The sequence below is a fragment of the Brachionichthys hirsutus genome, unplaced genomic scaffold (assembly GCF_040956055.1).
Source record: "Brachionichthys hirsutus isolate HB-005 unplaced genomic scaffold, CSIRO-AGI_Bhir_v1 contig_747, whole genome shotgun sequence".
NCBI lineage: Eukaryota > Metazoa > Chordata > Actinopteri > Lophiiformes > Brachionichthyidae > Brachionichthys > Brachionichthys hirsutus.
In genome coordinates, this window is record NW_027180339.1 from 12,501 (window position 1) to 27,517 (window position 15,017).

General features: G+C 44.8%; 1 long non-coding RNA gene and 1 other non-coding gene across 2 annotated transcripts; both read left to right on the top strand.

Annotated features, from left to right (window-relative positions):
- The first annotated feature begins 9,533 nt into the window (after window positions 1-9,533).
- Window positions 9,534-12,327, top strand: LOC137913705 (uncharacterized). The gene is made up of 6 exons (XR_011106378.1): window positions 9,534-9,576; window positions 10,233-10,300; window positions 10,440-10,592; window positions 10,899-10,972; window positions 11,064-11,186; window positions 12,119-12,327. It is a non-coding gene; the product is annotated as an uncharacterized lncRNA (long non-coding RNA).
- LOC137913706 (small nucleolar RNA SNORD10) lies at window positions 10,668-10,806 on the top strand. Its single transcript, XR_011106379.1, has one exon. It is a non-coding gene; the product is annotated as a small nucleolar RNA SNORD10 (small nucleolar RNA).
- Window positions 12,328-15,017: the final 2,690 nt, after the last annotated feature.

Genomic DNA, 15,017 nt, shown 5'->3' on the forward strand with positions numbered 1-15,017 from the left:
ATGGAAATCAGCATTTCAGATGTAATTAGACAGATCCCGTCAGCATCTCAGTTTTTACTCTGGAGCCACGCTGCTAGAGTAAAGCAGAATGGAGGAAATGTCCCTGAAAGACATTCGGTCCCTTCTCGTATGTCCTGTAATGTGTCATAATGCGCTCTTCCTATTAAGCCGCTGCTGATAGCGGGCCGGCGCAGAGGATACAGGAGCCACGATTGGCAAAAAGAATTAGAAATGTGTCTTATCAGACCACAGGAAATATTTGCTTTTTATTTCCCCACTTGCATATACTTGTTTGGAAATCGGCATTTCAGAAACAGTTCAGTGCTACTTAAATAAGAGGCTTCAAATAGTTTTTTTTTTTTCTATTTACCTTTTATGTAGTTTCCTTGGACACAGGGTTGTATATTTAAAATTGAACATGTCTGCCCCCCAACTTTTATAAAGAGAAAAAAAAATCAGTTTTATTGTCCTTAGTACTTTGACTAAAGTACTTTTTATTCGATAAATCAATCCTCAGAAGTTATTCATCAGCTCCTCTTCGTTTACATGGAAACGGGTAAATTACACTGCGTGTGCTCGTTTCTACCAGCGCGACACCGACGGAGAGACGGTAATGGACATGCAGTACAAAGACACGTAGGCATATTTATGGTTGGTTACAAAGTCATTCATCTCCCATTGTACGTTTCCGGTAGGTTTCATGAAAGAAACTGTTTACAATAACTAAATCTGGCAGTTTTTAATATCTCAGTACAACAGATATTACAAATGTTTCTCAAAAAGTACACATTCAAGTCACACGGCCACAAAGGAAAATGTAGAGTTGTCCTGCGTATACCCGCGTCTTTCTCAGGGATGGGAGGATTCGATGGAGTACGTCTGAAGGTTTCTAATTCCCCGGGAAGCAAAACGTAATCCTGGGATTAAGTGTGAAGATGACTGACCGCGTTCAGGAGTCTGTCGAGATGAAGGTCTCTCTGTCTTCTCTCCGGTAGATAAACGGATGAACGGCTGCGCTCTCTACAAGCAGGAGGAGCGCGGGCGGCTGCAAGCGGCGGTGAAACCGGCCGAGCTGACCATGACGGAGGAACACGTGAATTGTGTGACTGGTATGGGACACATATCGACTCGTTCCCGGTCTGAAGGATCGTTTCCTCGTTCGTGTTTTCCCTTTAATGCCACGACAGTCGGCTCGTAGACAGGAAGTCCCAAACAGAACGGGCCGACTCGGGGCGTGCCGTGAATCTACATTTTATGGGCGTCCGGCTCCTTTCGCCGTGGAAATAATTGCGATCTCGTTTCTTCTTTTCCCAGGTATTCTGGAGCAGACTCTGCAGCAGTACGGTAGTTTGATTCCCGTTTCTGTGGACGACGTTGTGGAGCGGCTCCAGGACATCTTCGGTCAGAGCTTCTCGCAGCCGCACAGGTACAGACATCCTCGAACAATTCCAGGTGACTCGATTCAGCGCAGGACGTTCTCTCTAGCGTGTGACTTGTGAGTGAAGCTGCAGCTGGGTCGGTGCCGTTTTCCCACCGTTAGTGAGTTCCGTACGTTTCGTTCCTCCACAACTTGCCATGCTTTGGCCTGACGCTGTTACAAATTGCAAACGTTCGTTTGTCAGCGGCACAAACTAGCTTAACGCTGAGACTTTGTTCCGCTAGGAAAGCAATGATCCAGCACTTGATCCAGTCCTTCCAGCGCTCGTCGGGGTCGGCCCTGGCTAAGACCTTCAGGGTCAACTACAAACGCCACGTTCTGACTATGGATGACCTCGGAACTCTGTATGGACAGAACTGGCTCAATGACCAGGTACGGCGGTGACCTTTAGTGTTGCGTACTGAACGCAATGAAAGGATTTGTGTTCAGCTCCTGATTGTTACTGTGTTGCTGCCGTTTGGCGAACATTCCAAGAATATCTGGACCAATGAACGCTTGCGTTTTCAGAACCTCTCTCTCTGCCTCTAAAATTGTTCGCCACTATGAGGCGGTGTTGCGTAATGTAGATCAGCGGTCCCCAACCTTTTTCCTGCCACGGACCGGTTTCATGCCGGGCAATTGTTTCGCCGAATTGGGGGGTAATTAAATAAAAAAAGAGGAATATAATCTTACCAATAAACTTTATATTAAACACTTGCAATAACTATTAAACAAGTATTACATTTATCTACTCACCATTAAGTTGTGATCTCAATAATCGCTTCTGTCCTTCATTTATTTCATAAATTCCACATTCTTGTCTTTTACTCCGGGTTCTTGTCTTTATGTGCCGAAGCCATTTTGAACCCTCCGTTGCCTCGTTAACGAAGTTAATCAGCTGTAGATAAACCCGAGTTTTAAGTGACTCCTGGTTTTATCTGTTGAAATAAGTTTTCTTTTCTTGGAGGTCGTCGGCGCCTCTTCTTCCTCCTCAGTTGGACTAGAAGCTCTCAAAAGACGTTTGTTTTTTAAAATTAATTTTCGCTAGTTCACGTCTGTTTTTAGTAACGTATCAACGTGACAAAGAAAATTCACAGGCGATTGTTACGTTGGAGAAAATCCGGTTGTTTTTCAAAATAAAACACCTTTTAGACGCTAATAATCAATACAACGGAAATTGTATAAATGAGTTATTCTTTCTGTGCGGCCCGGTAACAAATGCCTCACGGACCGGTACCGGTCCGGTGGTTGGGAACCACTGGTGTAGATTATCAACGCCACATTCTGAAATATTGTCACCAAAATGCAAGCGGAGCAGAGCTGCAACAGCGCCTCATCAATGCGGTCTCCTCTTCTTTTTAAGATGTGGCATCATGTTTTGTTATTCGTAGGTTATGAACATGTACGGTGACCTGGTCATGGACTCCGTGCCGGAAAAGGTAAGGGATTCAAAAGTGTCGTGTTTTGATCGGCTCCATATTAAATGACCCACCCAAGTGCATTCTTGGTATTTAAGCATAAAGCAGATGAGTCGTTGTGAACACAATTTATCACCAAGTAAAACGCGAGGAGCAGAGGCGATGAAGGCCCCCGAGGGTTTGAACGACGGCCCCACTCCCAAAGACGGATGCTCGGATTGTAATCTGAATTTACAACATGACAAAGGCGGATTGCTTTAGGGTCTGCATCATTAGCTTATACTACCTGCGTTTTCTGAATTTCATTTTAGAAACGCATTTCAAAAGTTTGGACAGTTAAGGGTATACAAATCCGGAAAACGGTCTTTTGCCACCCTGACCAAAACTCAATGGTAATTGTTTTACGGGTGTTAAACATTCATTAGGATTCGTGGTGATCAGTAGATAAAGAAATAAAAGCTAAAACCCTAATTGAACCAAACTCTAAATGAAACGCATCAAGTAAAATGTGAAAATGACTGGATTAAAGGAGCAGTGCAAGACTTAACGTTGCAGCTGCTAACCTGTATGTAGAATTGGTTGCTTCACTAACTCTTTTATTCTGTGAGAAACACATTTCCCACATCCAGCATGGCCTAAAGATACACATATGTGTATTCTCAAACTATAAAATAAATACCAGGTTGCTGGTGTTATCATTTCGTTTCTTATTAAAATGTTGACTTGTCTCTCTCGTCTTTTATAGGTTCACTTTTTTAACAGCTTCTTTTATGATAAGCTAAGGACAAAAGGCTATGAAGGAGTCAAACGGTGGACCAAAAATGTGAGTATGTGTGTTGCGGTGGGGGTGGGGGCTCATATCTGGTTTAGTTTAGTTTGTTTGTTTCAAGCAGAATAAAAATAATATAATACCTTTTTGTGTACAAGAGAACATATATCGACCAAAGAAACAAAAACCCAACAAATATGTCCAAAACAAACACCAAAGTTCATGAAGTAAGCGCTTAAAGTTGTTGGTAGAGACTTCAATACTTGAGGTTGTGGTTTCCAAACGGCACCATTGATGTGTTGTGAGTCACCCCAGTGCCAGTCGTGACCTCCCCGGGAACCCCTGTGGTCGGTCACTCTGGCACGCCTTCATTTGATTGGCTGGTAAAAGCCTCCATGCAGACGATCTAATACTGTGAAACGTCTTTTGCTAAAGGAAACCCCCCTTTTGGAGCAACCCTCAAATGTAACATTTACAAGACTAAAAACGTTTTCTTCCCCTCCTCACATAATCCTTGGCAGAAGGAAAGATGTATCAAATGCATGTATTTTGAAAAATTCCTGGATTCAGACCATGAAAAGGATCTGATCCAGAAGACATTTTGAATTATAATGCATGTCGGACCCCTTTATGACTGCGATTTTTGGTGAGTATATTTTAAATGGGGAAAATCTGGATTCCCCCCCCCCCCCCCCCCCATCCAAAAAGGTATCCGGATCACTCAAAATGTTATGGAATCTAAGACCGAGACCATGTTCAGATTTTTTCCGAAGCGCCAGCTCGTCCATCTTGTTGCTTAGGGATGGGAAATTAGAAAGATCCCAGGGAAGGGCACTCGTCTGTGGAGGCGTGCTTCCCTCTCCTCCGGCGTCCAACTACAGACCAACGCCGCCACAGACGCTGGTAATAGTTCCGTGGGAGTGCCGGTCGTTGACCTGAACTTTAGTAGCTTTTCACGGGTGTGAGAGCGCAAAGACGCACGATTAACGTACAAAACCAACCGATAGAGCGGACGAGGGCATCAGGGGCGGATGATGAATGGAATGCACATGCCCGTCTGCCTCGCTAACATTATTTTTTTTCCGTCCGTCAGGTTGACATCTTTCAGAAGGGTCTGTTATTGATACCGATCCACCTGGAGGTCCACTGGTCGCTGGTCAGCGTTGACATTCCTCGCCGAGCCATCACTTATTTTGACTCTCAGCGAACCCTCAACAGACGCTGCCCGAAGGTAGAGTCCACATCGCAACACTGAAAGGGTTGTCGGTTATTATTAGGAGGGGGTAGGTAGTTGTGCTTCTCGAGGAGGTGTATTTGCACCACTCTTTAGATGGAATTTAATAATAAAGTCTTTGCAAAATTACATTTAGAAACATTCAAGCTGTTGCCGGTGCAGTTTTTCAGTGTTTTAGTTTGTCTCGAGTAAATAATTCCGCTTCGTTGCGTGTGTTAATCGTTTGATTTAATCTTTTGCTTGTTCTTTCCAGCACATTTTTAAGTATCTGCAAGCGGAGGCCATCAAAAAAGACCAACAACCATTTCTGACTGGATGGAAAGGCTTTTTCAAAATGGTTAGACACTTTGTTCGTGTTTTTGAAATTTGGCCCAAATTAAATCACATTTAAAATGATTTATTGGAACAGAAGTTACACATTAATCCCAAGGTCTAACTTGCATGTGAACGGATGTGCAGATTATTCTGTTGGGCCGTGTTGCGGCGCGTGTGGAAACATTGCTGTGTCGGTAAATTGCTCATGTGTTGAGGATTGTGTGTTGCAGAATGTGGGGCGTCAGAACAACGACAGTGACTGTGGTGCTTTTGTGCTGCAGGTGGGTTTATCACGTCCATTGCCCACATGCAGGAGAAGAAACACAAGTGAGGGATTTACAGTCACAATTTAACGGGACACTAAAATGTCCTTTTGGTTAATTTCAGGTACAAAAAGGGCAGAAAAAATAACTTAAAATGCTTTTATTTGAAAAATGCAAACAATATAATTTATATAAATAAAAGTGACATTTGGGTAATATTTCCAATAAATTAGACTGAGTTTTTAAAACTATTGTATTGTAACAATTTAAAAATCTTCATAAGATTATAACTAACCAAGTTCAAACTGTAAACTTTGAATACTTGGCAGCAACAGCCTGACTATGACAAATGTAATTACCGGTACTCCTATACTACAACTACTACTAGTACTACTAACTATTCAAGTTTAAAGTTTTTTGGCTAGAAAGATTAACTTCTCCACATTTTCTGTCGACGCACAACTTTGGATTTCTTCGCTTGCCTTAGTTAACTAGTTAAAGTTAAAGTTAACTCGCTAACTTTAAACGGGAAGCCAAAGTGTGTTTGTGTGAGATGCGAATGTGCCGTTACAAATGTGTTATTAACCTGACGTGACTTCCTTTCCTTGTCTATTCTGCAGTACTGCAAGTGTCTGGCATTAGGGCAGCCGTTCAGCTTCGGCCAGCAGGATATGCCACGGCTGAGGAGACAAATGTACAAAGAACTGTGTCACTGCAAACTCATCCTGTGACCCACACCAAACCTCTAGGACTGCTCCCACCCACGGTGAGAAGGAGAGACAAAGATCTGGCAAACAGAGGATAAGGGGAGCAAATTGATTGCTAAAAAAAAAGAAAGACTTGTCCTCTACCAACATCCAGAGCGGGTGTCTCTTGATGGGGATTTTATTGTTTTACTGTTTTGTCTCTGCTTGTCTTTTCCACTTTTTGGAACTTCTGATTTGAGAAAGTGTTAACTTTCCATCCCATCAAAAAAATATCTCAATGATCCCATTGAAATATGACGAGGCGCTCCTGTCGAGATGGAATAAACCTGATATTTAATGCTAAACTCCTCTACACTGTGCAGATAACGGGTGGGTTTATGCCAAAATGATTTGACTCATTCTGAGCAGCCCGGTGGCCCCTCATGCGTTCTGTGTAGTGTCCTATTCCAAATGTGAGACGTGAGAAGCTCTTGAATCAATGTCTTTGGAAAAAACAAGAAAAAGCCAGAAGATCTCGTCCCCCGTTGTGTTGACGCCATGCGACCAGCGCGTCACGTCGGCCGCTGGAGGCGTTTCCTCTGGATTATTTGTTAACATTTTTGTAAATTGTGTTTTTGTGAAACTTCTCTTTGTAGACAACCGAGAACAGAGTTCCAGCTTGTGAAGCCCCGTTCTCGCGTTAATCCTGATCTACACGTTATCGGACACGTGACTGAAATGCCCGCGGCTCAATCTGTCTTCATGAGGGGGGGTGTCTGAATCCATGGATCAATGCCCAAACGAACCGGGACATGCTTTTCCTGGCTATGGGCATGTCGATACATTTGGTTTTCTGTTAGCGTGTTGGTACGCTTATTGCTTTAAACAAATTGTGTTAAAGGGCACCTTTTGATTTGTGTTATTTTCGGACAGAAAGGATCCTGTGGTTAGTATTTCGTTCAGTTCAAGAGTTGCTTTCGCTACACAACAGATCCAGTAATTAATGTATTGGAGTTAAAGTATCCTTCCTCTTCTTTTTTTTTTTTTTTTTTTTTTTTTTGTAAACAGAAGTTGGATTAAGAGTTGACTGTTTTTTTTTATATATATATCTTCTCTAATGCATTATGATAAAAATAAAAGTACACGGTGAATATGTGTGTGTGTGTGTATCAGTTCTCCCACGTGAATGAAGAGTCTAAAATATTTTCTCCAGTGGAAGGCGAGTAGCTTCCGTCTGCTTTCCCCGTTTGTTATTCTTCCACAGCTGAAAGATGCCCCCCCACCATCCACACTGGGGTGGGTGGCCTGCCCACTAAACTGCTTTACTAATACTATCCAGAAGAAAATGTACAGAAGTCATTAGTATTATGGTTGAAATGGTTAAAAGCACAACATTAATCATGAGTGATGGTGAACTATTCTACTCTATATTACCTTTGACTGGATATATAACTTATATGACTTATTAATCTTATTAAGCTGCAGTAATCTTCACCGTAATTGTGCTGCAATAAAATCTGCCTAAATGAATGAAACTGAAGATCATCTAAATTTTCAAAAATAACTTGACCTTTTGTTTTTAGTAAAGTTTAAAAAAACAGTGACAGAGTCGGGAGAGTTTCTGTTGGTGTTATTAAAATGTTATATTACAAGGGAAAACGTGAAATAAAAAGAACAAGATCAGAGAGGGAATTGTCTAGTAAAGCACTAGACGAGTCTAGAGCGGGTCAGGTGTAGACACGGCGGCACCACATTCTCTGGATCTTCTGTTTTCCTCAAGCATACTTATTGGAGACATTTTATTTTTCACTGCGTTCCATTCTATCAGAGTATTTGTATATATAAAATGTAATATTAATGGCGCTGTTGTTCAAAACTGAAACTATTTGTTACTTTGCATTACTCCTATCTGGACAGCATTGAATGTGAATATATGTGTTTATATATTTGGACTATTATTTACCCTGTAACCCCAAGTGTTTGGTTTTATTTCATTTTTACTTTTAATGATTATGGTTCTTTATACTTGGATAGAATGGCCATTAGTTGTTAACTGCTTATTCTTGGTTGTCATTAATGATTTTCAATAAAATACAAACCTGCACACACGGAACACAGTATCATAGAAATGGAGGGGGGGGGCAGGTCTCTAGGTTTGGGACTGGGGGGGGGCTTCATAAGCTTATACTGTACCGGTATATACTAATCAATCATCTTGATGTCAGAGCACTGATTGCTGCTGTTCTTTCTCTCCCTGGCTTTTTGCTGCCCCCACCCCCACGTGATTTTCTGCATTTTTTTGTGTTTTACATGGAGAATATGTTTTATTTTCGCTTGTATGAGACATGCCGTCTGAAGCATGTTGTAATAGAAGTGTGTTGCGTATTTACTTGTTAATCTTGTCTTGTGTATGCAAATCAGAGTGCATCGGTTTGTTAATCATGTCGCGTATTTGCAAAACAAATTTCACATTGTAAAACACTCTTTTAAATGCATGATCTAAAGGAATTTAACTCTATACTTTTGGCCTGAAAACAAACAAACAAACATTCTTGATCTATTTTCCATTGGAGCAGTTTCAGGGCCAGTTCAGAGCAAATCCACAAATCAGGGCTGACGCTCATCTTGGTGACAAACCAGCATACCCGCTCACCAGAGCATGAATCCAGTAGAATGTGGTGAACGATGTGATCGATCGGAACATTCACCCATTTTCTGCCCTCTTCTCCTGTGTACAGCCATTCGGGGAGTCGGAGCCGATCCCAGTCGGTTTTTGGAAGGTGGTGGCGTTCGCCCTGGATGTCAACAAGATCACCATTTTACAAAAGAATGAGACATACAGACAACATATGTTGTGTTCTGACGCCAGTCGATTTAATTTAACTTCTCAGAGAAGAGGCCATAAAAAAGTACGTATACGGTGATTGGCCTCCCAACTCATACCTCTGCTACATCGACAATTACAATTACTATTAAAAGCAAATGTCCTCCTGTAGATATTAGTCTGATTTCATTTCAAAAATATCTTTAGACCCCAGATTTCGTGGAAACGTGGAAAAGTTTCATTGGCAGAATTCTTGCAGTTTGTTTCCCTTCAAACTTTAATTGCACAAACTAAAATAAAAAGGTGAAAATCTTTTCGTGAAAATAATATTTTTTTTAATCAATTTGGGTCTATTGACACTAATTCATTTAGAGCGAAAGGGTGTGAACAGGCGCTGTAGGAGATAAACTCAAGATCCCATGTTCTTTTGTATCACTGTTATGTTAATAAAGTTAAAAAGAAAAAGAAAAAAAAGGTTCCGGTCACCACGACCCGCCTACTTTATAGTCATTGGTCAATGACAGCTCTCGTGGGCGGGATTACACCGACATGACGGCGACGTGCTGCAATCAGAAAGCCGCGTAACGTATAAAAGACGCTTTCGCCGGCGCTCCTTCCTCTGATACGATGGCGGCTGCGTGCGGAGGCAGGTGAGGAGCCCGCGTTTCGTGGTTTTAGAGAGAAGGTGCTGGATTGCGTTTAGTCCGGGAGCCGCTGGGCAGCGCATCAGCGGGTTGCTGCTAGCAGCGAGGCGTGCTAGCAGCGAGGCGTGCTAGCAGCGAGGCCTGCTAGCAGCGAGGCCTGCTAGCAGCGAGGCCTGCTAGCCTCCCGTGCAGGCATCGCTGCTAGCAGCGGGGCCTGCTAGCAGCGGGGCCTGCTAGCCTCCCGTAGCGGGGCCTGCTATTAACCCGTTCTTGTTTAGTGATGCGTGGGCTTCTCACGGGTGGCTCCTTTCTTTTTAGGCGGTGGTCGCTGTCCCTTGAAGTATTTCAAGTTAATTTAATGCCAGCCGTCGCTAGTTAGCATGCTAGCGGCTTGGGCTAGGCCTTCGTGGTTTCGTCGCGGTGGCGCGGCCTCCGAAGCGCGGTTTCCCCCGGTGCGTGCGTGAAGCCGCTCCGAATCAGAACATGAAATAAAACATCGGGTCGTCATAAAGTGCTCTTAAGTTTGCACATCAAAGAACGGAGCAGTAATTGTACTGAACACTGAACTTGTCGCTTTTCCTCTGCTTCACTTCTTGCATATTATGGTCTGTCGCTCCACATCTGCTCTATCGAAATCGAACCGCTTCCCTCTGTGTTTCTAGGGCTCGGTGTAACGGCTCAGGCCCGGTCCGGTACCGGGAGGACTGCCACCGTTTCTGTTCTACAACGGGTGGGTGTGACAGGAAGTCGAGCTCCGGTCCCTCCCAGCAGGGGGCCGGCTCGGCGGGTCGGCGCCGCAGGGATCCCTCCAGCCTGTGTGTTCTGCAGAGCATTTGCTGTGATGGTAATTTCTCTGTGATATCCACAAGGTGGCGCCCCGGGTGACTACGGGGGGGGGTTGTACTTGCCGTGGCTGCATCGGAGGGACCGATGTCGGCGCTGAATCGGCGACGATGCTGAATTCCCCCCCCCCTCGTGTTCTGGTGGGAGCCCCTGGGCGCGTCTGACCCGTCGAGCCGTTGGTGAGTGAACTCAGAATAATGCTGCATTCACACGGTCCTGGTCGGGTGGCTGTGTAGGGGGGGTCCTGGGCCGCTGTATCGTGATGAAGCCCATGCGTGTCATCTGACTCTGTGAGCTCCTGGTGTGTCGGTCGCTTCTGTTAGCGTTTTGCTAGCTTGAGTCCGGCGCAGCAGGAGTCCAGAGGCGTGATCACAAACCGTAGATTCTGAATACAGCGCTGACCCAAGGAGCAGGATTAATCGTCCCAGATTGTTGTGGCTTTGACGGATTTGTGTTTTTCTTTTTTTCCACTCGGTAAACATCAGAACGTTGGTGCTGGATGAGGCGGCTGAAATGCTGAGTCGAGGGTTTGAGGACCGGACCCGACGCCGGCATGCAGGTACGAGTCGGTTTGCTGACTCGGCAGGTTTTCTTTGGAGGGACTGAGCGGTTGCATTGGCTGCAGGATAAAGTCTCTGCTTTATTTATAGGTGGTTCTGTTGCCTGCCAGCCGGTGGTCTGGCGGTCACAAAGGGGTTCGTGCGGAATCCGGTCCGAATCCTGGAGGAGGAGCTGAGGGGATTCGTCAGTTCTACATCGACGTGGAAAAAGAGGTGAAACATTTTCTGTTGAGCTGAACTGAAACTCTGTCTTGACGGGGTCATGGTACCGAGCAAAGGTCGATGGTCGGAGCGTCGTTGTAGAACAGTTCCACATTCATTCCCATCAGAGTGACCGCGCCCTAAAGACCACGGCTCTGAAAGGCAGCCTGTGAACGGAGCCGTTTTCAGGTCTGCCCCGCCTTTGAGGCGTTGCCTCCGCGTGTTGTCTGTGCAAACCAAGGTTCCCTCTCCGCCCATCTGCAGTGTTGGGAATGGACGAAAAGTTTCTTGGTAGAGAAACTGATCTGCTCTCCACTGTGGCTGGGTTCAAGTCCTGGACTCGCAACAAAATGGCAGATTATAGAGGCTCATCCTGAAGCCGCTCCGAGCAGTTTAGGAGTTTCGGCCGTGCTAGTTAACAGATGGGTGTACTGTAGTACAACGGACTACAACACCAAGGCAACGGGTTTGCTCAGCGGCACGTGGGACCGGCCGGCGGTTACAAGAAGCCCATCAGCCTCCTGCAACATTTGGAGGGGGGGGCGACCTCTTTAAAAGGATCAAGACGCCGTCTATCAGCAACACAATGCAGTGTTGACCTCTGTCCCCAGAATCCACACCTGGGTGCAGCTCGGCATGTTAGATTACCGACCCGAAATCTGTGTTTGACTAGAAACGTTCCTCCTCGGGCCGGAGGTATCTCTGTCCATCAGGTGTCCCTGGACATGAACTGACCTGCCGACCAGTGGAGAACTATTTCTTATGAATTGCTGAATTTACTGGTAAAAGCGTCCTGATGACAATATTTGGGGTGTGTGTGTGTATCAGAGACACACACACACACACACAAGCTGTCCTCTATTTACTCGGACTAGACTGCCATTTCTTAGATTTCAACTTTTACATCCAAACTGAAATTGTTGTCTACAATTTTCTTCTCTTAGGATTGGTCGGGGGCCGATTTGGCAGAAGGAGTTTCCATTAACTTGATGACTGATTGATGGACGAGCCCTGAAGGACGTTGAATCGTTCTACGGACGCCCATGAATGTGGCTGATCTCATCTCGGAGCAGCTTCATGCCACCTCCATTGAACACGTCTTTGTTTCTGTCATGATCTGGTGCTATATAAATAAATAAAAAATTCAGCTTGATCTGTGGAATACCGATTTGTGTATTTTCGGTTTGTATTCTAAGGTCATTGTCCGAATGTTTATACATTTGTAAACATTTTCTGCCGGTTTAAAAATATTTATATCAAATGACTAATTTTCCAGAATGTTTTTCTCCATGCATCATAAGGAAGATGGTTGGAACAAGGGGTGAAATGAATTTTAAGTTTTCAAATTGCATTTGTCAAAAAGAATTAAGTGTGTCCTGATTGGCTGAGTTGTAAAGCCAAATCATCTGGCTCTCATTTCTCCTTCAGGTCGGGCCAGAGGCCGAATATCTAATTTGGTTTTCCATTAATCCATTACCTCTTCAAACACGGTATTTTATTTATTGTGATCCTCGTGAAATTAAAGGTCCCATATTCTGCCCGTTCACAAGTTAATTCAGTTCTCAGACGCTTATATGAAATATCTGCAAAAACAAACAGATGCTGCAGGACAGTGTCCCTCATTTCTGTCTCAAACAGATGCTGCAGGACAGCGTCCCTCATTCCTGTCTCAAACAGATGCTGCAGGACAGCGTCCCTCATTTCTCTCAAACAGATGCTGCAGGACAGCGTCCCTCATTCCTGTCTCAAACAGATGCTGCAGGACAGTGTCCCTCATTTCTGTCTCAAACAGATGCTGCAGGACAGCGTCCCTCATTTCTGTCTCGAACAGATGCTGCAGGACAGCGTCCCTCATTTCTGTCTCAAACATGCTGCAGGACAGCGTCCCTCATTTCTGTCTCGAACAGATGCTGCAGGACAGCGTCCCTCATTTCTGTTCCAAGCAGATGCTGCAGGACAGCGTCCCTCATTTCTGTCTCAAACAGATGCTGCAGGACAGCGTCCCTCATTTCTGTCTCAAGCAGATGCTGCAGGACAGCGTCCCTCATTTCTGTCTCAAGCAGATGCTGCAGGACAGCGTCCCTCATTTCTGTCTCAAGCAGATGCTGCAGGACAGCGTCCCTCATTTCTGTCTCAAACAGATGCTGCAGGACAGCGTCCCTCATTTCTGTCTCAAACAGATGCTGCAGGACAGCGTCCCTCATTTCTGTCTCAGACAGATGCTGCAGGACAGCGTCCCTCATTTCTGTCTCAAACAGATGCTGCAGGACAGCGTCCCTCGTTTCTGTCTCAAACAGATGCTGCAGGACAGCGTCCCTCGTTTCTGTCTCAAACAGATGCTGCAGGACAGCGTCCCTCATTTCTGTCTCAAACAGATGCTGCAGGACAGCGTCCCTCATTTCTGTCTCAAACAGATGCTGCAGGACAGCGTCCCTCGTTTCTGTCTCAAACAGATGCTGCAGGACAGCGTCCCTCATTTCTGTCTCAAACAGATGCTGCAGGACAGCGTCCCTCATTTCTGTCTCAAACAGATGCTGCAGGACAGCGTCCCTCATTTCTGTCTCAAACAGATGCTGCAGGACAGTGTCCCTCATTTCTGTCTCAAACAGATGCTGCAGGACAGCGTCCCTCGTTTCTGTCTCAAACAGATGCTGCAGGACAGCGTCCCTCATTTCTGTCTCAAACATGCTGCAGGACAGCGTCCCTCATTTCTGTCTCGAACAGATGCTGCAGGACAGCGTCCCTCATTTCTGTTCCAAGCAGATGCTGCAGGACAGCGTCCCTCATTTCTGTCTCAAACAGATGCTGCAGGACAGCGTCCCTCATTTCTGTCTCAAACAGATGCTGCAGGACAGCGTCCCTCATTTCTGTCTCAAACAGATGCTGCAGGACAGCGTCCCTCATTTCTGTCTCAAACAGACGCTCATCTGTTTGAGAATGCCTGTACACTACATTTAATCATTTGATATTAAAATAGATTTAAACATTTAATTTATACTTTACATGATATGAGAGTTGTAATTATTATTTGTTTAATCACAGCATTTGAATCTAATTTAAAAGGTAACAGTATAATGAACAGGTAAACAGTCTTGTTAAATTGGATACGGTCTAAAACTTAGTGATTATACATTTGTTCAATTTGCTCTGTTACCTGTGCCTGGCTGGAACGCATGAACAACCACGGGCCAAAGGAAAGCCGGAGTGGATGTGAACAAACAACATACACAAGTCAGAGGGACTGGAAGAGGAGATGCTCCAACACATGGGTAACGGAGGAGGCCGTTCTACAGTAGACGACCCCCCCCCCCCCCCTCAGCCCCCCCCAGCAATGATGCTGAGTCCAGGGCTCAGAGACTTTAACACATCTCTAGAGGCCACTGCGAAGGAAAGCCCGTCTCAGTGGAGGTGAGAGGAGGAACGAATCACGCTGATCTTTTAGAAATATCCATGTTACCATGGTTACCATGGTTGCAGGGTTTTCGACTCATCATCAGCAAACACAACGTACCGTTAGAACGCTGGAGTGATGCTGGGAACGGGCCTAGAACAGTCGTTCACCACGGTATCCTTGTAGAGAGTATTTCTGATTAGTTCCATAATAGAGAGTATTTCTGATTAGTTCCATGTATAGAGAGTATTTCTGATTAGTTCCATGTATAGAGAGTATTTCTGATTAGTTCCATGTATAGAGCGTATTTCTGATTAGTTCCATGTATAGAGAGTATTTCTGATTAGTTCCATGTATAGAGAGTATTTCTGATTAGTTCCATGTATAGAGAGTATTTCTGATTAGTTCCATGTATAGAGCGTATTTCTGATTAGTTCCATGTATAGAGAGTA